This window comes from Arachis hypogaea, chromosome 17 (assembly GCF_003086295.3).
Source record: "Arachis hypogaea cultivar Tifrunner chromosome 17, arahy.Tifrunner.gnm2.J5K5, whole genome shotgun sequence".
Classification (NCBI taxonomy): domain Eukaryota; kingdom Viridiplantae; phylum Streptophyta; class Magnoliopsida; order Fabales; family Fabaceae; genus Arachis; species Arachis hypogaea.
In genome coordinates this window covers 22,883,116-22,909,431 of record NC_092052.1, presented here as the reverse complement: position 1 = coordinate 22,909,431, position 26,316 = coordinate 22,883,116, and the positions used below count along the sequence as shown (strand labels likewise).

General features: G+C 37.5%; 2 non-coding genes across 2 annotated transcripts; both read right to left on the bottom strand.

The window, feature by feature from the left end:
- Positions 1-4,188: 4,188 nt before the first annotated feature.
- Positions 4,189-4,296, bottom strand: LOC112768503 (small nucleolar RNA R71). The gene has a single exon (XR_003185922.1). It is a non-coding gene; the product is annotated as a small nucleolar RNA R71 (small nucleolar RNA).
- Positions 4,297-25,966: 21,670 nt separating this feature from the next.
- Positions 25,967-26,074, bottom strand: LOC112767748 (small nucleolar RNA R71). Its single transcript, XR_003185189.1, has one exon. It is a non-coding gene; the product is annotated as a small nucleolar RNA R71 (small nucleolar RNA).
- Positions 26,075-26,316: the final 242 nt, after the last annotated feature.

Here is a 26,316-nt window from a genome sequence, read left to right as displayed (position 1 = left end):
AGGGTTCCCATTATTCTCAATGTGAATATTAGGGTGGCTCTTAAAATCTTAGTGTTCTTCCTTAAAAAATATTGTGTAAATTAACCAATCATTTATTGCTATATATATACAGTGTGTGGATTGTTGTGATTCTGTTATATTAAAGTTTCTAGTTTACTCTTTTTATTTTCAATTAATCCAAGTTATCGTATGCTAAAAGGGTAAACTAAACTAATTAATCTATATGTTCTATATCACAACTTAATAACTAAAATTGCAACTAGACTAAACTAAATATCTAAGGTAAATATATAAACTAAAGTGCAAAATATAGAAATAAAGAAAAAATACAGCAAAAGAGAAATGTGCAAGTACTGAAAGATAAAAATAAAAATAAAAATACAAAAAAATAAGCAAACTAGGATAAAGAGAGTCTGAAAAGTGGTTCACCAAATAAAGTACGCCAGAGATGGCGACCTCCCCACACTTAAATAATAGCATCATTGATGAGCGGATAATTTATACGCTTTTTGGCATTGTTTTTAGTATATTTTAATTAGTTTTTATTATATTTTTATTAGTTTTTAAATAAAAACCACTCTTCTGGACTTTACTATGAGTTTGTGTATTTTTCTGTGATTTCAGGTATTTTCTGGCTGAAATTGAGGGACCTGAGCAAAAATCTGATTCAGAGGCTGAAAAAGGACTGCAGATGTTGTTGGATTCTGACCTCCCTGCACTCAAAGTGGATTTTCTGGAGCTACAGAAGCCCAATTGGTGCGCTCTCAATTACGTTGGAAAGTAGACATCCTGGGCTTTCCATAAATATATAATAGTCCATACTTTTCCCGAGATTTGATGGCCCAAACAGGCGTTCCAAGTCAGCTCAAGAATTCTGGCGTTTAACTCCAAAACTGGCACAAAAGTTGGAGTTAAACGCCCAAACTGGCATAAAAGCTGGCGTTTAACTCCAAGAAAAGTCTCTACACGAAAATGCTTCAATGCTCAGCCCAAGCACACACCAAGTGGGTCCGGAAGAAGATTTATGCATTAATTACCTATTTCTGTAACCCTAGGCTACTAGTTTTCTATAAATAGGACCCTTTGCTATTGTATTTTCATCTTTTACTCAGACTTTGATAGACCTTTTCACGTTTGGGGCTGGCCTCACGGCCATGCGTAGACCTTGTTCTTATGTATTCTCAACGGTGGAGTTTCTACACACCATAGATTAAGGTGTGGAGCTCTGCTGTTCTTCATGAATTAATACAAAGTACTATTGTTTTTTTATTCAACTCAAGTCTATTTCTTCTCCAAGATATTCATTTGTTCTTCAACTTGATGAATGTGATGATCCGTGACACTCATCATCATTCTCATCTATGAACATGTGCCTGACAACCACCTCTGTTCTACTAGCAATGGCTTGAATGCGTATCTCTTGGGTTTCTAATCTAAGATTGGAACCTTCGTGGTATAGGCTAGAATTATTGGCGGCCATTCCTGAGATCCGGAAAGTCTAAACCTTGTCTGTGGTATTCCGAGTAGGATCAGGGAAGGGATGACTGTGACGAGCTTCAAACTCGCGATTGTGGGGCGTGTGACAGACGCAAAAGGATCAATGGATCTTATTCCGACATGATCGAGAACCGACAGCTGATTAGCCGATGTTGTGACAGAGCATCAGGACCATTTTCACCGAGAGGACGGGATGTAGCCATTGACAACGGTGATGCCCAACATAAAGCTTGCCATAGAAAGGAGTATGAATGATTGGAAGAAGGCAATAGGAAAGCAGAGGTTCAAGGGGAACAAAGCATCTTCATACGCTTATCTGAAATCCACCAATGAATTACATAAGTATCTCTATCTTTATTTTATGTTTATTTTCATCACCTTAAACTCCATAACCATTTGAATTCGCCTGACTGAGATTTACAAGATGACCATAGCTTGCTTCAAGTCGACAATCTCCGTGGGATCGACCCTTACTCACGTAAGGTTTATTACTTGGACGACCCAGTGCACTTGCTGGTTAGTTGTGCGGAATTGTGACAAAGTGTGATTCACGTTTGAGAGCACCAAGTTTTTGGCGCCGTTGCCGGGGATTGTTCGAGTTTGGACAACTGACGGTTCATCTTGTTGCTTAGATTAGGTATTTTTTTTTTCAGAATTTTTAAGAATGAATTCTAGAGTTTCAAGGTGATGTTCCCATCATCACAAAAGCTGATTGATTCTCATCAATTTAGCTATTGAATGTAATGTCCTGCTGAAGCTTGGCCAAACATGTCTAATCTTTTTAGACTGAAGCTTTAGACTAACATTGCATGATTCCTGAAATTTTTATTAAAAGTTTTGATTCTCTTTATTTTCTTTTCTATATAATTTTCGAAAAAAATACAAAAAAATTTTAAAATCATAAAACCAAAAATATTTTATGTTTCTTGTTTGAGTCTATTGTCTAATTTTAAGTTTGGTGTCAATTGCATGCTTTTATTCTTGTATTTTTCGAATACATGCATTATGTTCTTCATTAATCTTCAAGTTGTTCTTGATGATTTCATTGCTTTGATCTTCAAATTCTCTTGTTTTGTATGTTTTGTTGTTTCTTACATGCATTTTTACATTGTTATAGTCCTTAGCATACAAATTTTTAAGTTTGGTGTCCTGCATGCATTGTTTATTTGATCTTAGTTGCATTTTTATTGTTTCTCATCATCAAAAATTCAAAAATTATTTTTAAAACTATGTCTTTTGAAGTCAATAATACAGAGAATTGAAGATTCAGAACATTCAGCAGAGGAATCAAACAGAAAAAGCTGGGCGTTCAAAACACCCAGTGAAGAAGGAAAACTGGCGTTTAAACGCCAGTCAGGGTACCTGGCTGGGCGTTTAACGCCCAAAAAGGTAGAGATTTGGGTGTTAAACGCCAGAATGGGCACCATTCTGGGTGTTTAACGCCAGGATGACACTAGAGGGAAGATTTTGTTTTTAATTCACATTTTTTTCAAGGTTTCATATTTTTTTAAAATAAAATCTTTTTCAAATCATATCTTTTCAATCATATCTCTTTCAAAATCAATTTCTTTCCATTTTATATTTATTTTTTACTATTTTCAAAAATCCTTGCTTCAATTCAAGATTTACTTCAAAAATTTTCAAGTTGTTACTTGCCTATTAAGAAAGGATCAAATTTTAAATTTTAGAATCATATCTTCTAATTTCTTGTTAGTCAAGTAATCAACTTTAGTTTTAAAACTTTCTCTTTTTAATTTTATTTTCAATTATGTCTTTTCAAACATATCTTTTCAATCACATCTTTTTCAAAATTAATTTTTTCACTCATATCTTTTTCTAATTTCAAAATTTTTTCAAAAATCACTTTATTTCTTTCCCAATCTTAGTTTTCGAAAATCTCAATCAAATTTTCAAATTTCTTTTTAAAATCTTTTAATTAATTTTCAAAAATTCTTCCCCTCTTCTCACATCCTTCTATTTAAGGGACTAAGACTCCTCCTCAAGGTACAATTCGAACTCCCTCCTTCTTTATATGTTCGAATTCTCCTCCATCTACCTCCTCCTTCTATTCTTCTTTTCCTCTGACACCTCAAGGAGTCTCTATACTGTGACATAGAGGATTCCCTATTTTCTTGTTCTCTTCTCTTTCATATGAGCAGGAACAAAGATAAAGGCATTCTTGTTCAAGCTGATCCTGAACTTGAAAGGACCTTGAAGAGAAAGCTAAGAAAAGCTAAAGAACAATTCTCTTTAGAGGGCCTAACAGAGCTCTTCAAAGAAAAATAAACCATGGCAGCCGAAAACAACAATGCCAACAATGCAAGGAAGGTGCTTGGTGACTTCACTGCACCTACTCCCGACTTCTATGGGAGAAGCATCTCAATTCCTGCCATTGGAGCAAACAACTTTGAGCTTAAGCCTCAATTAGTTTCTCTAATGCAATAGAATTGCAAGTTTCATGGACTTCCATTGGAAGATCCTCATCAGTTCTTAGCTGAATTCTTGCAAATCTGTGACACTGTCAAGACCAATGGGGTTGACCCTGAAGTCTACAAACTTATGCTCTTTCCTTTTGTTGTAAGAGACAGAGCTAGAACATGGTTGGATTCACAACCTAAGGAAAGCCTGAACTCTTGGGAAAAGCTAGTCAATGCCTTCTTGGCAAAGTTCTTTCCACCTCAAAAATTGAGTAAGCTTAGAGTGGAAGTCCAAATCTTTAGACAGAAGGATGGTGAGTCCCTCTATGAAGCTTGGGAGAGATACAAGCAATTGATCAGAAGGTGCCCTTCTGACATGCTTTCAGAATGGAGCATCATAGGAATCTTCTATGATGGTCTATCTGAACTATCCAAGATGTCATTGGATAGCTCTGCTGGAGGATCTCTTCATCTGAAGAAGACGCCTGCAGAAGCTCAAGAACTCATTGAAATGGTTGCAAATAACCAATTCATGTACACCTCTGAAAGGAATCCTGTGAATAATGGGACAACTCAGAAGAAGGGAGTTCTTGAGATTGATACTCTGAATGCCATATTGGCTCAGAATAAAATATTAACCTAACAAGTCAATATGATTTCTCAGAGTCTGTCTGAAATGCAAGCAGCAACAGGCAGTACTAAGAAAGCTTCTTCTGAAGAAAAAGCTTATGATCCTGAGAACCCAGCAATGGAAGAGGTGAATTACATGGGAGAATCCTATGGAAACACCTATAATCCTTCATGGAGAAATCATCCAAATCTCTCATGGAAGGATCAACAGAGACCTCAACAAGGTTTCAATAATAACAATGGTGGAAGAAACAGGTTTAGCAATAGCAAGCCTTTCCCATCATCTTCTCAGCAACAGACAGAGAATTCTAAGCAAAACCCCTCTGACTTAACAACCATTGTCTCTGATCTAATCAAAACCACTCAAAGTTTCATGACTGAAACAAGGTCCTCCATTAGAAATTTGGAGGCACAATTGAGTCAGCTGAGTAAGAAAATTACTGAACTCCCTCCTAGCACTCTCCCAAGCAATACAGAAGAGAATCCAAAAAGAGAGTGCAAGGCCATAACCACATCTCACATGGCCGAACATGGAGAGGAGGAAGAGGCAGTGATTCCCACTGAGGAAGACATCAATGGACGCCCACTGACCTCCATGGAGTTCCCTAATGAGGAACCATGGGAATCTGAAGCTCATTCTGAGACCATAGAGATTCCATTGAATTTACTTCTGCCTTTCATAAGCTCTGATGAGTATTCTTCCTCTGAAGAGGATGAAGATGTCACTGAAGAGCAAGTTGCTAAGTACCTTGGAGAAATCATAAAGCTAAATGCCAAGTTATTTGGTAATGAGACTTGGGAGAATGAACCTCCATTGCTCATCAAAGAACTGGATGACTTGACTAGACAGAGATTACCTCAAAAGAGACAGGACCCTGGAAAGTTCTCAATCCCTTGTACCATAGGCACCATGACCTTTGAGAAGGCTCTGGGTGACCTAGGGTCAAGCATAAACCTTATGCCTCTCTCTGTAATGGAGAAGCTAGGGATCATTGAGGTACAAGCTGCAAGAATCTCACTAGAGATGGCAGACAATTCAAAGAAACAAGCTTATGGACTTGTAGAGGATGTCTTGATAAAGGTTGAAGACCATTACATCCTTGCTGATTTCATAGTCCTAGAGACTGGGAAGTGTATGGATGAATCCATCATCCTTGGCAGACCCTTCCTAGCCACAGCAAAAGCTGTGATTGATGTTGACAGAGGAGAATTAATCATTCAAGTAAATGGAGACTCCCTTGTGTTTAAAGCTCAAGGATATCCCTCTGTCACCATGGAGAGGAAGCACGAAGAGCTTCTCTCAATACAGAGTCAAACAGAGCCCCCACAGTCAAACTCTAAGTTTGGTGTTGGGAGGCCACAACCAAACTCTAAGTTTGGTGTTGAACCCCCACATTCAAACTCTAAGTTTGGTGTTGGGAGGTTCCAACATTGCTCTGAACATTTGTGAGGCTCCATGTGAGCCACTGTCAAGCTATTGACATTAAAGAAGCGCTTGTTGGGAGGCAACCCAATCTTTACTTATCTATGTTAAATTTCTATTTTCTATTGTTATTTTATGTTTTCTGTAGGATGATGATCATGTGAAGTCACAAAAATAATTGAAAAAGCAAAAACAAAGTGAAAAACAGAATGAAAAATAGAACACCCTGGAGGAGACAGTTACTGGCGTTTAAACGCCAGTAAAGGTAGCAGAATGGGCGTTAAACGCCCAGTCTGGCACTATTCTGGGCGTTTAACGCCAGGAATGGGCAAGAAGCTGGCGTTAAACGCCAGAAATAGGCAGCAGCCTGGTGTTTAACGCCAGGATTGGCAGAAAGGGGCATTTTGCACGCCACTTGGTGCAGGGATGAGATATCCTTGACACCTCAGGATCTGTGGACCCCACAGGATCCCCACCTACCCCACCACTCTCTCTCTTCTTCACCCATTCACCAATCACCTCAATACCTCTTCCCCAAAAACCCCTCACCTATCAAATCCCACCATTCTCTTCATCACTCACATCCATCCTTCATAAAACCCCACCTACCTCACCATTCAAATTCAAAGCAATTTCCCTCCCAAACCCACCCTCTATAGCCGAACCATATACACCCCTCTCACCCCTATATAAACCCATCTTCACTCCTTCATTTTTACACAACCTAAACACCACTTCTACCCCTTGGCCGAAACACAAAGCCCACTCCATCTCCTCTATTTCTTCTTTTTCTACTCTCTTCTTTCTTCTTTTGCTCGAGGACGAGCAACCTTCTAAGTTTGGTGTGGTAAAAGCTAAAGCTTTTTGTTTTTCCATAACCATTTATGGCACCAAAGGCCGGAGAAACCTCTAGAAAGAGGAAAGGGAAGGAAAAAGCTTCCACCTCCGAGTCATGGGAGATGGAGAGATTCCTCTCAATGGTGCATCAAGACTACTTCTATGAAGTTGTTGTAAATCATGTTGCTTGTATGCGAAGTTTGTATTCGTAGGTTTTGATGAATGACAAACCAACAAACGACATGAAAGACAAACCAACAAACAACTTGAATGAACAAGCATGTTGAAAGATCAACCAACATTCAACGTTGAGGAATGAAGAGTTGAAAGCAACACAACAACAACAAGAAACTCAAGTCCACAACATTTGAAGACAAGTATAGTGTCTTAGGACTTAGGTAACTTCTTGTTAAGAACCAATTGCTAAATCTCTCAACACACACTCACAAAATGTTTTGATGCACATCTTGCAATTCGATGCTAGCCAAATGGTTTAAAAACTTGTTTTCAAAGGTACAAAAGCATAGGAATTGACTCCAACAAGTTTGAGATCAATCCTAAGTATTTTGAAGTGATTTTAAGCCATTCTTTAAGGTTTGCATCGATGCACACTCATCTTGCATCGATGCAAAGCATGCGACGACTTGTTGCATCGATGCAAAGATGTTTGCATCGATGCAACCTAGCTGAAAATTCAAATTTCAGCTTCAAAGACACATTTGCATCGATGCAAAGTGTTATGCATCGATGCAAATGATTCAAAAACATAAAAAACGGCTAGTTTTGACAAAAAGGCTCCATCCCATTAACTCCCCAACGTTTCTAAGGTTTGGGGAGTCTATAAATAGATGGATTGAAGCCTTATTTCAAATACTTGAGTATTTGCAAACTATCTTGTTCATATTCTTTCATTCTACACATTTTTTAAGGTGTTATAATACACAATTTGAGAGAGCAATATCAATTGGTTCAATAGTGCTAAACTTGTAATCATACACTCTTCTAGAGAGTACTCATTTCGTCTCAAGAATTCTTTGAGAATTGTTTTCTTGTACACTTTGTAAATTGGAGTGTGATCTCCAAGGTTGAGTCAAGAGTTATAAACACTATAGTCGGTGAGGATACCAAAGAAGTATACTAAGTACTCAAGGCAAATCTTAGAGAAGGTATCTCTAAGTGGAGTGGGTTAGTATACGAGTGGTGATCATATACCGTGAGGTGTTAGAAACTAAGGACTCGGATTGAAAAAAGTTTTGCGCGAGCACCTTGAAGCTTGGCAATAGTGGAACTTCTCAATAGCGATTGAGAAAGAAAGTGGACGTAGGACAAGGATTGTGCCGAACCACTCTAAATAGCGTTTGCATCTCTCCAAACTCATCTCTTCAATATTATTGTCTTTTACCTTTGAGCAAATAAATTGTGATCGAAAAGTAGCTTCGTAAGTACTTAAGGAATAGCTTAAGTCCGATTGGTGAAAAGCTTGATCAATTTATTTGAGTTGGTGTCTATTGAAAAGTAAAAGCTCCTTATAAATGCTTAGCAATTGAGTTAAGCTCTTGGAAAAATACTAGTACAATAACACTTTTGTATATTGTCTTTAACTTTCGCAAAAAGATTCATTGTTGTTGCAATACTCAATTCACCCCCCCTCTTGAGTAATTGTGCATAGGTTCTACAAGTGGTATCAGAGCTTAACCTTTTGAAAGACTTAACCGTTTAAGGGAAAAGATCATGGCAAGCACAGGCTTTAACAACAACAACACTAGTGAAGGTAACTCAACCGCTAGACCTCCTCTTTTTAGCGGAACAAATTACTCTTATTGGAAAAATAAGATGAGAATTTGGATCCGTTCTCAAGATGTGAGAATTTGGAAAGTGATTGAGAATGGAAATCACATTCCAACAAAGACAACAAGCGCTAAAGAAGGAGAAGTCTCCGTCTCAAAGCAAGTACCGAAAGGAGAAGATGAATATAGTGACGATGATTGGAAGAAAGTGGCAATGAATGATAAAGCCATCAACTTCATTCATTGTGCACTTAACGAGCATGATTATATGAAGATCTCTACATGTGAAACCGCTAAAGAGATTTGGGATAAACTCCAAATCACTTACGAAGGAACTGACCACGTTAAAGAATCAAAGGTATTTATGTTGGTTCATGAATGGGAAAATTTTAAAATGAAAGATGAAGAGAGCATTGAAGAAGCTCTTGAAAGACTCTCCAAGATCTTCAACAACCTAAGCATGCTTGGCACAAAATACAATGATAAACAAATTGTGACCAAGGTGCTTACAAGCCTTACACCAAAATGGAACTCCAAAGTGAACGCCATTATGGAAGGAAGGCTCTATGATCAACTTACATTTGATCAACTACGAGGTAATCTTCTCACCTATGAAATGACTATGCTAAATAGACAAAAAGGTGAAGAAAGCAAGAAGAAAAGTCTCGCCCTTAAAACAACATCACTACAAGAAGAGAGTGATGATAATGAAGAAGAAGGAGATGAAGAATTTGCACTCTTATTAAAAAGATTCAATAAGTTTGCAATGAAGAAAAACTTCAAGAGCAAAACAAAGGTACCAAAATGCTATGAGTGTGGAGAAGTTGGACACATTAAACCCAATTGTCCAAAACTTCAAAAGGAGGACAAAAACAAGAAATTTAAGAAGAAGGAGAAAGCATACATATCATGGGAGAACGAGGATGAATCCGACTCCGATGACGACGAGGTTGCAAATCTTTGCTTAATGGCAAGCGAAGAAAAGGTTAGTGATGACAACTCCACTTCTTTTAATTTACAAGATGAATATGATGCCTTACTTGAGGTGTACACAAAACTTACCCAAGATTATTCTCTCCTAAAGAAAAAGAATATGGATCTTTTAAAACAAAATGAGATGTTGAAAAACGAGAATATCAATCTTGGAAAAGATAAGTGTAGCACAAGTAGTGATCCATACAAATCTTGTAAAATGCATGAAAATGAAATTACAAATCTTAAGAACACTTTAGCTAAGTTCAATGAATCTTCAAAGAACTTAGATAAAATGTTGAAAAACCAAAAGCATGTTCATAATAAGGAAGGTTTAGGTTTTGAAAAAGGAAAATTTAAAAATACTAAAACTCCTATTAGGCAACCGCAAGCCCAAAAGGCAAGCATGCCTAAAAGGAATGAAGCCTTTAAACATCCTCCTCAACATGCTTCATTTAGAAATTATAATCACAATGCATATAGATAAAAAGATGTTGCATTTAGGAAACAACCTAGGCAACCATTTAGAAACATGCATAGGATGCATAATCCAAATGTCATATGTCATTATTGTAATAAAGTAGGTTATATAGCACCCGTATGCTTTACTAGAATTAAACATATAAACTTTCGTAGTCAAGATACGAGATGGGCACCTTATGGGCATTATGCTCATACTAACCATCAAGGACCCAAATTCACTTGGGTACCTAAATCCCAATTTTAATTGTTTTGTAGGTACGTGTTGGAGCTAAGGATACAAATTGGTATGTTGATAGTGGATGCTCCAAACACATGACCGGCGATGAATCAAAGTTCACCGCAATAGAGCCTACAAACGGAGGAAACGTGATCTATGGAGACAACAACACCGGCAAAGTAATCGGCGTTGGAAAAGTTGGTAAAAATTCTTCTACCTCCATAGATAATGTTATACTTGTCAAAGGTCTCAAACATAATCTCATTAGTGTTAGCCAACTTTGTGACAAAGGAAACTTAGTCACCTTTGATTCAAAATGTTGTTTGATAAAAAGGCAAGACACTAATGAAATTGTGCTAATTGGGCACCGTGTTGACAATGTATACATGATTAATCTAGATGAAGTTTCCTCAAATGATGTGAAATGCCTTGTTAGTAAAAATGATGAAACTTGGTTATGGCATCGTAGAGTAGCTCATGCTAACATGGACCATCTTAGCAAGTTGGTCTCTAAAGAGTTAGTAATTGGCTTACCAAAGCTACGTTTTGAAAAAGACGTCCTTTGCGACGCATGTCAAAAGGGAAAACAAGTAAAGGCCTCTTTTAAATCCAAAAACATTGTTTCAACAACAAGGCCATTACAACTTTTGCACATGGATTTATTTGGTCCTTCTAGGACTATGAGCTTTGGTGGCAATTACTATGCTTTAGTTATTGTTGATGATTACTCTCGATTTACATGGACCTTGTTCCTAGCAAACAAGAGTGATGTATTTCGAGCATTCAAAAGATTAGCCAAAGTTATTCAAAATGAAAAGAATTTACATATATCATCTATTAGAAGTGATCATGGTGGAGAATTTGAAAACAATCTTTTTGAAACTTTTTGTGAAGAAAATGGCATTGAGCATAATTTTTCCTCTCCTAGAACACCGCAACAAAATGGTGTGGTTGAAAGGAAAAATCGTCATTTAGAAGAAATGGCGAGAACTATGCTCAATGAGGCTAATATTCCTAAGTACTTTTGGGCGGATGCGGTTAGTACCGCGTGTTATGTTATGAATAGGATTATCATTCGACCTATTCTTAAGAAAACACCGTACGAATTGTACAAAGGAAGAAAGCCAAATATTTCCCACCTTCACGTCTTTGGCTGTAAATGCTTTATTCTAAATAATGGAAAAGATAACTTAGGCAAATTTGATGCTAAGGCTGATGAAGGAATCTTCTTAGGCTACTCTTTAACTAGCAAAGCTTTTAGAGTATATAATAAACGCATCATGACTATGGAAGAAAGTATTCATGTCGCTTTTGATGAAACTAACCGTTGTTGTGCTAGAAAAGATTTTGATGAAAATGTAGAAAACTTTGATTCACTAAATTTGAATGGTGAAGACAAAGAAAAAGATTTAAATGAAGCCTCTACAAGCTCAACAAAGGATAGTGTTCAAGTTGAAGAAATTGAACCATCACAAGCACAAATAAATGCACTTCCAAAGGACTGGCGTACTTCAAAGGATCATCCTCTAGACAACGTCATTGGTGATGTTTCGAAAGGGGTAACAACTCGATCCACTTTTAGAAATTTATTTGCATATAGTGCTTTTGTTTCTCAAATTGAACCATCTACCATTGAGTCCGCAATTGATGATGAACATTGGGCTATGGCAATGCAAGAGGAGCTTAACCAATTCAAACGAAATGACGTTTGGGAATTGGTGCCTAAACCAAGTAATCAAACAATTGTAGGAACAAAATGGGTTTTTAGAAATAAACTCGATGAAAATGGTACAATTGTTAGAAACAAAGCTAGATTGGTAGCTAAAGGTTATAATCAAGAGGAAGGCATTGATTATGACGAAACTTATGCTCCCGTAGCTAGATTAGAAGCTATTAGGATGTTACTTGCTTTTGCATCCTCTTATAACTTCAAACTTTATCAAATGGATGTTAAGAGTGCCTTTCTTAATGGTTTCATTCAAGAAGAAGTATATGTTGAACAACCTCCCGGTTTTGAGGATTATGAAAATCCTAATCATGTTTTTAAACTCAAGAAAGCTCTTTATGGTCTTAAACAAGCTCCAAGAGCTTGGTATGAACGTTTGAGCAAGTTTTTAATAGAAAAGGGTTTTAGAAGAGGGAAGGTTGATACAACTTTATTTATCATGATTGAAAACAAAAATATCCTTTTGGTACAAGTTTACGTCGATGACATAATATTTGGTTCAACTAACGAATCACTTTGCAAGTTTTTCTCAAACCTCATGCAAAGTGAATTTGAAATATCCATGATGGGCGAACTCAACTTCTTCCTTGGTCTTCAAATCAAACAAGGAAAAGAAGGAACTTTCGTTAGCCAAACCAAATATTGCAAGGAATTGCTCAAAAGATTTGGAATGGACAATGCTAAGGCAATGGACACACCAATGAGCACTACTTGCTACCTTGACAAAGATGAACAAGGTAAAAACATAGATGTAAAGAAGTATAGAGGCATGATAGGATCATTACTTTATCTAACGGCAAGTAGGCCAGATATCATGTTTAGTGTATGCATGTGTGCGAGATACCAAGCTAATCCTAAGGAATCTCACTTAAGTGCGGTGAAAAGGATTATGAAGTATCTCATAGGAACATTAAATGTTGGATTGTGGTATCTGAAAGGATCCACTTGTGATTTGATTGGTTATTCCGATTCCGATTTTGCCGGTTGCAAATTGGATAGGAAAAGCACTAGCGGCACTTGTCACTTGCTAGGAAACTCTCTTGTTTCATGGCATAGTAAGAAACAAGTAAGTGTAGCCTTGTCTACCGCCGAAGCCGAGTATGTAGCCGCCGGTAGTTGTTGCGCCCAAATTTTATGGATGAAACAACAACTTGTGGACTATGGACTCATGCTTGATCACATTCCTATCAAATGTGATAATACTAGTACAATAAATTTAACCAAGAATCCGGTTCAACATTCAAGAACCAAGCATATTGAGATTAGACATCACTTCATAAGAGACCATGTTGAAAAGGGTGATGTGGTTATTAAATTTGTCGAAACTAGTAAACAACTAGCGGACATCTTCACTAAACCTTTATGTAAAGAAAGTTTTTTTAACATCCGAAATGAACTTGGTATCTTGGATTCTAATCTACTATGATTTGTTTGAATTCATTGTATTTATATTGCTATTTTTGTATCTCTTACTAACTTAAGCATTGGAGATATCCAATTAGCCATTGTTTTGTAGGTTTATGAGTTGATGAATGAGTGATTAATCTTGAGGTAGATTGAAGAATTTGAAGATTATAAACAATAGAGGATCAACAAATTGAAGTTTATAATAGTTTAAGTGAGTATATACATGATGGAACTCAAAGGATTGAAGAAAGAACCACCAAAGGATGAAAATTTGGTGATTTTGGGCAAAATGATGCATGTTGCATCGATGCAACCAAGCTTTGCATTGATGCAAACACGACCAAATTGCACAAAAACACGTGAATTTGGCATTTTTAAGCAACAAAACCCCACTTTTTCATCATCTTCAACCTCACAACTCATATCCCCACATTCAAACCTCCATAACCTCCAAAACAAGCTCACATATAGCTTCATACAACTCACAAAACTTAGATACCCACTACAAACAAATTACATATTTGAAGTCCCCACATTCTCCTCTACAAAACCCATAAAACAAAATCATCCACAATGCCTAGAATCAAGAGAACCATCAAGAAGTCAAAAGGCTCTTCAAGTGTGGTTCCACCTCCAAATAATCATCCTTTGGCAAGGTACTTTGCTTCTAATGAAGATCTTCAATTCTATGAGGCAAGGCTCGCCGGAAGAAAGGAAATTCCTCCGAGGTATTTGGATCCGACCCTTCTTGTCATTCATAAGTTTGATACTCTTAAGGCTATTCTAGTTCATCAAGGCCTCATGGATTTTGTTCAAATTAAGAGTAAATATTATCCGGATTTAGTTGCCATAGCCTATAGTACACTCATGCTTGAGATTAATGAGGAAGATGAATCAAATTTCACATTATTCTTCAAGATAGGAAGAAAGGATTATAGGCTAGATGGTGATGAGTTAGCCACCATTTGGGAGTTGCCAAATCAAGGTGACTTGTTTCAAGGTGGTAAAACCCCAATTGATGAATGGGGTTATTCAAAGGACAATGCCATGCATTTGTTCAACCTTGTACAAGGAGCTCACTCCAAAATTAGTTGCAATTCAATGAGTGCGGAACATAGAACTTTGTTATATCTAGTCACCTATGTATTGCAACCTAGAATATCCGGGCATGCGAATGTAAATGATGAAGATTTGATTGTCATGTGGGCTATGATGAATGGGATTAAGATTAATTGGCCATACTTTATAGTACAACATATGATTAGGCTCAAGATGAAGGATAGGAATGGTGGATTAGGATTCCTTTGCCTATGGTCTAAAGTCTTTGATTATGTTGGTATTGATATATCAAATGAGATTGCCAAGGAAGTACCACCTCAATCTTGTATCAACACTCATATTCTCAACAAAATGGGAAGAAGAAATGTTGATGAACAAGGTCCTCAAGAGCAAGCTCCTCCACAAGCACCTCAAGCTCAAGAACCACCCTCCTTGGTTGATGTAATGAGAGAATTACAATCCATCAACCAAAACATCCAAAGGATTGAAGTAGAGCATGGTAGGCAACTTGAAGCACTTAATCGTCGTGTGTCTCGTGTAGATCATCGCACGGGTCGCTTGGATCGTCGTATTGATGACTTATATGAGCATTTCGGCATCCACCTACCGTATGAAGAGGATAATGATGATGATGAAGACCAAGATTGATTGTCTCCTCTTCATCAAGTCACTTTTTATTGCTTTATGTTTATTTGATTATATGAATTGTTAAACTAACTCCTAGTAAGCTAAGGATTTCTATTATGGTTTAAATACTTTGATATTTCCTTCATAATTTTGTTTAATGATTAATGCTTGTATGCTTATTTGGTGAATAACTCAAAATAGGCTTGGTACCCCTATTTTAAGTTAATGTGCATGCCTTGATATATTTCACTTCTTTAGGGGGAATTATGCATGCTTGTTATATATAAAAAGAGGAAATCAAATTCTTTTTGAAAGGGGGAATATCTCATCCTTGAGATTAATAGAGATATTGAACTTAAAAAAATTTCATTGTTTTATGCATGCTTCTATGACACATTTCAAACTCCTTTCTTTTTGATAATGTCAAAAGGGGGAAGAAAAGTTTGAGGATATTTGAAGTTTTGAACTTTTGAAAAAGAAGAAGTTTGAGGATTTGAAAAGAAGAAATAAGTTTGCGAAACAATGATTTCAAAAAGACTTCCGCTAAGCAAAAACTTTTGATATCTAAATCGTTTTCTTTGATAAACGCCCTTTAAGGGAACAAATGCACATATTTAGGGGGAACTCCTGCAAAATTTTTTTGTGAAGTCTTCTCCAAAGCTTTCTATAAAACAAAGTGCATTATTGTTGCTTTCAAAATCATTTATAAATGCATATCCTCAAAATTGGTTTGTCATTATCAAAAAGGGGGAAATTGTAAATCATGTTGCTTGTATGCGAAGTTTGTATTCGTAGGTTTTGATGAATGACAAACCAACAAACGACATGAAAGACAAACCAACAAACAACTTGAATGAACAAGCATGTTGAAAGATCAACCAACATTCAACGTTGAGGAATGAAGAGTTGAAAGCAACACAACAACAACAAGAAACTCAAGTCCACAACATTTGAAGACAAGTATAGTGTCTTAGGACTTAGGTAACTTCTTGTTAAGAACCAATTGCTAAATCTCTCAACACACACTCACAAAATGTTTTGATGCACATCTTGCAATTCGATGCTAGCCAAATGGTTTAAAAACTTGTTTTCAAAGGTACAAAAGCATAGGAATTGACTCCAACAAGTTTGAGATCAATCCTAAGTATTTTGAAGTGATTTTAAGCCATTCTTTAAGGTTTGCATCGATGCACACTCATCTTGCATCAATGCAAAGATGTTTGCATCGATGCAACCTAGCTGAAAATTTAAATTTCAGCTTCAAAGACACATTTGCATCGATGCAAAGTGTTATGCATCGATGCAAATGATTCAAAAACATAAAAAACGGCTAGTTTTGACAAAAAGGCTCCATCCCATTAACTCCCCAACGTTTCTAAGGTTTGGGGAGTCTATAAATAGATGGATTGAAGCCTTATTTCAAATACTTGAGTATTTGCAAACTATCTTGTTCATATTCTTTCATTCTACACATTTTTTAAGGTGTTATAATACACAATTTGAGAGAGCAATATCAATTGGTTCAATAGTGCTAAACTTGTAATCATACACTCTTCTAGAGAGTACTCATTTCGTCTCAACAATTCTTTGAGAATTGTTTTCTTGTACACTTTGTAAATTGGAGTGTGATCTCCAAGGTTGAGTCAAGAGTTATAAACACTATAGTCGGTGAGGATACCAAAGAAGTATACTAAGTACTCAAGGCAAATCTTAGAGAAGGTATCTCTAAGTGGAGTGAGTTAGTATACGAGTGGTGATCATATACCGTGAGGTGTTAGAAACTAAGGACTCGGATTGAAAAAGGTTTTGCGCGAGCACCTTGAAGCTTGGCAATAGTGGAACTTCTCAATAGCGATTGAGAAAGAAAGTGGACGTAGGACAAGGATTGTGCCGAACCACTCTAAATAGCGTTTGCATCTCTCCAAACTCATCTCTTCAATATTATTGTCTTTTACCTTTGAGCAAATAAATTGTGATCGAAAAGTAGCTTCGTAAGTACTTAAGGAATAGCTTAAGTCCGATTGGTGAAAAGCTTGATCAATTTATTTGAGTTGGTGTCTATTGGAAAGTAAAAGCTCCTTATAAATGCTTAGCAATTGAGTTAAGCTCTTGGAAAAATACTAGTACAATAACACTTTTGTATATTGTCTTTAACTTTCGCAAAAAGATTCATTGTTGTTGCAATACTCAATTCACCCCCCCTCTTGAGTAATTGTGCATAGGTTCTACAGTTGTGGCCAAGAAGAAGGTGATCCGCGAGGTCCCTTTCAAACTTAAAAAGAATGAGTATCCGGAGATCCGACATGAGATCCGAAGAAGAGGTTGGGAAGTTCTCACCAACCCCATTCAACAAGTCAGAATCTTAATGGTTCAAGAGTTCTATGCTAATGCATGGATCACCAAGAACCATGATCAAAATGTGAACCCGGACCCCAAGAATTGGCTTATAATGGTCCGAGGGAAATACTTGGATTTTAGTCTGGAAAATGTAAGGTTGGCATTCAACTTGCCTATGATGCAAGGAGATGCACACCCCTACACTAGAAGGGTCAACTTTGATCAAAGGTTGGACCAAGCCCTCATGGACATATGTGAAGAGGGCGCTCAATGGAAGAGAGATTCAAGAGGGAAGCCGGTTCAACTAAGAAGGCATGACTTCAAGCCCGTGGCTAGGGGATAGTTGGAGTTCATCCAACGCTCAATCATTCCCACTAGCAACCGGTCCGAAGCTACTATAGACCGGGCTATCATGATACATAGCATCATGATTGGAGAGGAAGTGGAAGTTCATGAGGTTATATCCCAAGAACTCTACAAGGTGGCGGACAAGTCCTCCACTATGGCAAGGTTAGCCTTCCCTCATCTCATTTGTCACCTTTGCAATTCGGCTAGAATTGACATAGAGGAAGACATCCTCATTGATGAGGACAAGCCCATCACTAAGAAAAGGATGGAGCAAACAAGAGAACCTCATCAAGAGCATGAGGAAATTCCTCATCATGAAATCCCTGAGATACCTCAAGGGATGCATCTTCTTCCACAAAACTATTGGGAGCAAATCAACACCTCCCTAGGAGAATTGAGTTCCAACATGGGACAACTAAGGGTGGAGCACCAAGAGTATTCCATCCTCCTCCATGAAATTAGAGAATATCAAAGAACCATGAGAGAGGAGCAACAAAGGCAAGGAAGAGACATTGAGGAGCTCAAGCACTCCATAAGATCTTCAAGAGGAAGAACAAGCCGCCATCACTAAGGTGGACCCGTTCTTTAACTTCCTTGTTCTTTATTTTCCTGTTTTTCAAAAATTATGCTTTATGTTTATCTATGTTTGTGTCTTTATTACATGATCATTAGTGTCTAAGTGTCTATGCCTTAAAGCTATGAAAATGAATCCATCACCTTTCTTAAATGAAAAATGTTTTTAATTGAAAAAGAAAAAGAAGTGCATGAATTTCAAATTTTAAAACAGTTTAATTATTTTGATGTGGCGGCAATACTATTGTCTTTCTGAATGAATGCTTGAACAGTGCATATTTTTGAATTTGATTGTTTATGAATGTTAAAAGTGTTGGCTCTTGAAAGAATGATGGGAAAAGGAGAAATGTTATCTGATGATCTGAAAAATCATAAAATTGATTCTTGAAGCAAGAAAAAGCGGTGAAAAGCTTGCAGAAAAAAAGGATATATGCGGAAAAAAAAAAGGAGAAAAGCAAGCAGAAAAAGCCAATACCCCTTTAAACCAAAAGGCAAGGGTGATAAAAAGGATCCAAGGCTTTGAGCATCAGTGGATAGGAGGGCCCACAGGAATAAAATCCTGGCCTAAGCGGCTAAACCAAGTTGTCCCTAACCATGTGCTTGTGGCGTGAAGGTGTCAAGTGAAAACTTGAGACTGAGCGGTTAAAGTCGAGGTCCAAAGTAAAAAAGAAGAGTTTGCTTAAGAACCCTGGACACCTCTAATTGGGGACTCTAGCAAAGCTGAGTCACAATCTAAAAAGGTTCACCCAGTTATGTGTCTGTGGCATTTATGTATCCGGTGGTAATACTGGAAAATAAAGTGCTTAGGGCCACGGCCAAGACTCATAAAGTAGCTGTGTTCAAGAATCAACATACTTAACTAGGAAAATCAATAACACTATCTGGATTCTGAGTTCCTATAGATGCCAATCATTCTGAACTTCAAAGGATAAAGTGAGATGCCAAAACTGTTCAGAAGCAAAAAGCTAAAAGCCCCGCTCATCTAATTAATACTGATCTTCATAGATGTCTTTGGAATTCATTGTATATTCTCTTCTTTTTATCCTATTTGATTTTTAGTTGCTTGGGGACAAGCAACAATTTAAGTTTGGTGTTGTGATGAGCAGATAATTTATACGCTTTTTGGCATTGTTTTTAGTATGTTTTTAGTATATTTTAATTAGTTTTTATTATATTTTTATTAGTTTTTAAATAAAAATCACTCTTCTGGACTTTACTATGAGTTTGTGTATTTTTCTGTGATTTCAGGTATTTTTTGGCTGAAATTGAGGGACCTGAGCAAAATTCTGATTCAGAGGCTGAAAAAGGACTGTAGATGCTGTTGGATTCTGACCTCCCTGAACTCAAAGTGGATTTTGTGGAGCTACAGAATCCCAATTGGCACGCTCTCAATTGCGTTGGAAAGTAGACATCCTGGGCTTTCCATAAATATATAATAGTCCATATTTTGCCCGAGATTTGATGGCCCAAATAGGTATTCCAAGTCAGCTCAAGAATTCTGGCGTTTAACTCCAAAACTGGCACAAAAGTTGGAGTTAAACGCCCAAACTGGCACAAAAGCTGGCGTTTAACTCCAAGAAAAGTCTCTACACGAAAATTCTTCAATGCTCAGCCCAAGCACACACCAAGTGGTTAGTTGTGCGGAATTGTGACAAAGTGTGATTCACGTTTGAGAGCACCAAGTCTTTGGCAGTATTCCGGCTAAAATTCGATGTTCTAGGGTAGTAAACAGCAAGAAAAATTAGTTCATATGAAATTAAATAGTGCTGGAAAGATTAACAAATAGCAAGAATATTAAAGAACAGTTCAACAACAACAACAAATATGAAGAACAACATATGAACAACACATCATCACATAAAATTCAGAATTACGAATCAGATAAAAACAGTTAGCAAGAACGGTGCAATTATCAGGCCTAAATCCACTAACCACATCCTAACTACCTAACCACCTAGAATCCACTACAATCATGCATCTTTAACTAACCTATTTTGAACAAAACTGTAAAATATGCAACTAACTGACTAATTGGAAAATAAAATCGGTGTTCGGCGGAACCTGGTGTGTAGAAACAGAAAGTAGGCTCAGAGAGATGGTGGCGGGATGGTGGTGACGCAGCGGCGATTGGTGGCGGAGCGGCGGCGGTCGGAGGTGGGGGCAAGGGCGGTTTGGTGGTTGTGGGTAGAGGAGGGTTAAGGAGAAGATGTGAGGGAAGGGGGTGAGGGTTTTGTTGTGGTGGTTGGGGGGGTAGCGCGGTGGTGGCGGCTCGGTGTTGGGATGGCGGCAGTGGGGTTGTGGAGGGAGGAGGAAAGGGGAAGAGGGGAAGAGAAGAAGGGGAGGGAGGAAAAGAAGAAGGGGGGCGTCGGCGGTGTAGTGCGGCGGTCGGGATGGCAGCGTGGTGGTCGGGTTTGGGCGGCCAGGAGTGGTGGTGGTTGGGGGATGGGAGAAGAGAGGTTGCAGAGGGGGGTGGGGAGGGGGGGTTTTGGGTGACGCGATGGGTAGGGTTTCGCGTGAATGAGGGTTTAGTGTTTTTGAATCCACGCAAACGTGTGGAGCACGCGATCGCGTGATTTGGGTGAAAAGGTGTTGACGCGAATCCGTCATTGACGCGATCGCGTGTATTAGGTAAAAGGTAAGGGACGCGAACACGTAGAGCACGCAAATCGTCGCTGAAAATTGTGCTAAACGCACAGTTCCAGCGTCGTTTTGGCGCAACTCTCTGTTTCCAATGGGGTCCATAAAATCCATGCGACGCGGACGCGTCGCTCACGCTTTCGCGTGGGATGTGCGTAGTGCATGTGACGCGTTCGCGTCAGGGATGCAAACGCGTTGGCCAATTTTTGCTAAACGCACACCAGCCGCATGATTCCAGCTCAACTTTCTGGGCGTTGAATCTTTACGCCGATTTCCATCTGATGCTCACACGTGGCCTGCGCGCTTGCGTGGGGTAATAATTTTTTATTATTATTTTATGCAGTTATGCAGTATGAAATATGCAATGCTAATGTAGTTGCTATGAATAATTCCAGGTTCAATGAAAATAAAATAAAATAAAAATAAACAAAACGAAATAAAATTGAAAAAGAAACGATCATATCATTGTGGGTTGTCTCCCACCTAGCACTTTTGGTTAAAGTCCTTAAGTTGGACATTTGATGAGCTTCCTGCTATGGTGGCTTATGCTTGAATTCATCCAAAAATCTCCACTACTGTTTGGAATGTCAACAGCCTCCGGGGTCCCAAACTAGGCATGTAAAGCTCTTGAGTAAATTCAAACAGGTTCTCAGGTTCCCGGAGTGTTGAATGTAAGAATAGATTCCAGGATCCCAAACCTTGCTTTTATATCCGCCTTTGTCTTTACCTATATTTTTCCAGCCGGGCGGTTTGGAAGTTGCATTCTCACCAAGATGGCCAAACATTCTCCGAGACCCATTCAATTGAACTCGAAACCAATCCTTATACTTCAGATTGAAGCGTGGAACCTTATTGAATCTTGCATACCAGCCTTGAGCACGAACCATTTCCCTTTTACTCTTAAAGCCGCAAAGAGCTCTAAGCTGGCCATCTGTTTCAAGTAAACCATATTCAAGTGGAAAAGTAAAGATAAAAGCTAAGGATTTTACCCACTTGAAGTTTGTATTGGGCGGTAATGGCCTTGGGTTAGGTATTTCTAGGGGTTTTGCAAGCTCTACTCCCTTGTGTTCTTCTGTGAGTTCTTCCACTTCTTTGCAATTTTCTTTAGCTGTAACCATGTCTTGATCAAAGTCTTCGATATCTTCCTCATCACTCAAATCATACGTTGGAGGTTGCGAAAAGTCTACCTCCGCATCATCTTCGTATTCACTTGGGGAAGATTCTTCTATCTCAAAGAATTCACTTGCGGATGCAAGTTCCTTACTAGGAGAACTTGACTTGTGATATTCATTATCAAGAAAACTTGCTTGTTGAGTTATTCCGTCCAGGTCTTCATAGGATTCCTGCTTCGGGGGTTGTGCACTATCCTCCTTAGCATCAACTGCATTTTTCCTGACGGAATTCTCCACAATTCTGGATTTCCATGGAGGTTCAGCGTCTCCTAAGTCTTCAACCAATTCTTCTTCTTCGATAAATTCAGCTTCCTCCACTTGTTCCAGTACAAAGTCATGCTCTGTACTGTCCAGTGGGGTTTCTAGTATCTCCTTCATGCTGCATTCTTCATTAGTTTGTCCACATGAAGCCATGGGGTTCCTTGAGTGTCCGAACGTCGGGAAGGTAGTCTATTTATCTCTTGATTCAATTGGTGAAGTGTGGCATGAAATTTTTCAAATGTTTCCTTGAGTTGCTCCCTTGATTCTTGGAGTGATGGATATGGACATGGTGCATAGGGAAGTGGTGGTTCTTGGGAGTAATTAGGTTGGAATTGGGGTGGATACGGGTTAGGGTCATATAGAGGTGAATGGTAGCAGTTGGCTTGTGAGTGTGGTGGTTCAAAGCTGTGTTGAGGAGGTGGTTCATAGGTGTATGATGGGGCTTGTCGGTAATTACAAGGGGATCCACCATAACTATTGTTTTGACATGCATTATTGAATGGTCGTCGTCCATGATAGTGTGGAAGGTGTTGTTGCCTAAAAGGTTGATCAGATCCTTGTGGCTCCGTCCATCTCTGATTGTTTTGACCTTGATGCATGTTCCTATTATAGCTTCCATTCCTTTCAACATTATCATAACCAAACTCAAAGCGATAGGGGTGAGAATTCATAGTGAATAATAAAAATTAAAAGCAAAAATAAAAAGAAATAAATAAGCAAACGAAAATATTTACAATAACCAATAATAAGGCATATAGTTGCAACTCCCCGGCAACGGCGCCATTTTGACGATTAGATTTCTGCTAATTTAGAATTTTATAAAAGTATATTGCGTTAGTAGTATAGCTTCTAAACCAACAGAAAATCCTTTCGTACAAAAGTTTGGTTGTCACAAGTAACAAAATCCAATAAAATTTATAACCGAAGTATTTAAACCTCGGGTTGTCTCTCAAGGAGTTGCAGGGCAGTATGATTTATTATTGGTTATGAGAAAATTGTATATTTTTAGGTTTTTTAATGTATAAGATAAAAAGCAAGAATAGTAAATGGCAAGAAAGTAAACTGTAGGAATTAATTTAAATAAATAATAAAACTCTTGGCAAGGTATGAGAAATTGAAGTCCTATCCTAGTTATCCTTATCAAGTGTGAAGAGAATTGGATTCTGCTCCCACTTAAATTAACCCTTGCTAAACAAAGAAAAGTCAAGTGGAGAAATTAATTTGATCCTCAGGTCCTAGTCAATTCCTATGGAAAGACTAGAGTTATTGGAGTACAAATTAATCAGCAAAGAATTCCAATTTCAATCAACAGCTGAGTTTGATAACTCAAGTGTTGCCAATTACTTGACCAAAGCCAAAAAGGGAAAATATCTTAAATTAAATTAATAGCATTCATAAATAAAATAAAACAATCATTAATCTGAAATACCTCAAATAATATTAAATAAAATATTTGAATCTTAACATGAAAAGGTTCATAAGCTAAATTTGGAACATTAACAAGTAAAAGCATTGGAATAAATAAAAATAGAAGAGAAACATTAATTAAGGGGAAATATTGAACCTGGTATTGAAGCAATAAAAATAAAAGGAATCCTAATCCTAAAACCTAAGAGAGAGAGAGGAGAGAACCTCTCTTTCTCAAAACTACATCTAAAACCTAAAATTTGTGTATTATGAAGTTGTTCTACGTATGTCTTTGATTCCTCCATTCTCTGGCTTATATTCTGTGTTTCTGGCTTGGATCTGGGCCGAAAAAGGGTCCAGAAATCGCTGGGGGCATTTTCTATAGATTTTTGTACATGGAGTCAGTCACGCGTTCGCGTCTGTCACGCGTTCGCGTCAATTGCGTTATCTGCTCAAGGCACGCGTCCGCGTCATCCACGCGTTCACGTCGTTGCCATTTCGCGCTAGGCACGCGTTCACGTCGTCCATGCGTTCGCGTCGCTGCCTTTCCTTCAAAACTCTATTTTTGTGTTTTCCTTCTATTTTTGTATGTTTCCTTTTTGTCCCTTAAGCCATTCTTGCCCCATGAGATCTCAAAGTACTGAACACACAAATCACAGCATCGAATGATAGTAAAGGGTAATTAAAATTAATATTTTTAAAGCATAGGAAACATGTTTTTCACATATATCATAAAATAAGGAAGGAATAGTAAAACCATGCAATTTACATGAATAAGTGGGTGAAGAATTGATAGAAACACTCAATTTGAGCACAAATTATATCATAAAATATGGGTTTATCAATTTTCAAAATATTTTTCTTATTTTATTTCATTTTTTCGAAATTAATGCTAACATTTAATGTTTTAATTCAAAAATTTTTCAAGTTGTTACTTGCCTATTAAGAAAGGTTCAATCTTTGAATTTTAAAATCATATCTTTTAGTTTCTTGTTAGTCAAGTAATCAACTTTGATTTCAAAATCAAATCTTTTTAAATTTCCTTTTCAAATCTTTTTCAAAATAAATTTCAAATCATATCTTTTTCAAAAATCAATTTTCAAAATCTTTTCTAACTTTCTATCTTTTCAAATTTGATTTTCAAATCTTTTTCAATTAACTACTTGACTTTTTGTTTGATTTTAAAAAGTTTTCTATTTCAATCATATCTTTTTCAAACCACCTAACTAATTTTTTTCTCTCTAATTTTCGAAAACTCCTCCACACTTTTTCAAAATTCCTTTTAATTAACTAATTGTTTTAAATTTTAATTTAATTTAATTTCTCTTTTTAATTTTCGAATTCTAACTAATAATTAAAATAAAAACAAAAATATTTTCCTTTTATTTTAATTTAATTTTCGAATTCTCTCTCTCTCATCTCTTTCTATTTATTTATTTATCTACTAACATTCCTCTTCTACTCATAATTTGAACCCCTTATTCTTATCTGTGTTTGAGTTTTTCTCTTCTCCTTCTTCTATTCTTCTTTTTTTCTACTCACATAAAGGAATCTCTATACTGTGACATAGAGGATTCTATATTTTCTTTGTTCTCTTCTCTTTCATATGAGCAGGAACAAGGACAAAGGCATTCTTGTTGAAACTGATCCTGAACCTGAAAGGACCTTGAAGAGGAAGCTAAGAGAAGCTAAAGCACAACTCTCTAGAGAGGACCTAATAGAAATTTTCAAAAAAGAAGAAGACATGGCAGTCAAAAATAACAACAATGCCAACAATGCAAGGAAGATGCTTGGTGACTTCATTGCACCCTCTTCTGACTTCTATGGAAGAAGTATCTTAATTTCTGCCATTGGAGAAAACAACTTTGAGCTTAAGCCTCAATTAGTTTCTCTAATGCAACAGAATTGCAAGTTTCATGGACTTCCATTGGAAGAGCCTCATCAGTTCTTAGCTGAATTCTTGAAAATCTGTGACACTATCAAGACCAATGGAGTTGATCCCGAGGTCTACAGGCTTACGCTTTTCCCTTTTGCTGTAAGAGACAGAGCTAGAACATGGTTGGATTCACAACCTAAGGAAAGCCTGAACTCTTGGGAAAAGCTGGTCAGTGCTTTCCTGGCCAAATTCTTTCCACCTCAAAAGATGAGCAAGCTTAGAGTGGAAATCCAAACCTTCAGACAGAAGGAAGGTGAGTCCCTCTATGAAGCTTGGGAAAGATATAAGCAATTGATCAAAAGGTGTCCTACTGACATGCTTCCAGAATGGAGCATCATATTTATATTCTATGATGGTCTGTCTGAGTTGTCAAAAATGTCATTGGACCATTCTACAGGAGGATCTCTTCATCTGAAAACCCCTGTAAAAGCTCAAGAACTCATTGAAATGGTTGCAAATAACCAGTTCATGTACACCTCTGAGAGGAATCCTGTGAACAGTGAGACGCCTCAAAAGAAGGGAGTTCTTGAAATTGATACTCTAAATGCCATATTGGCTCAGAA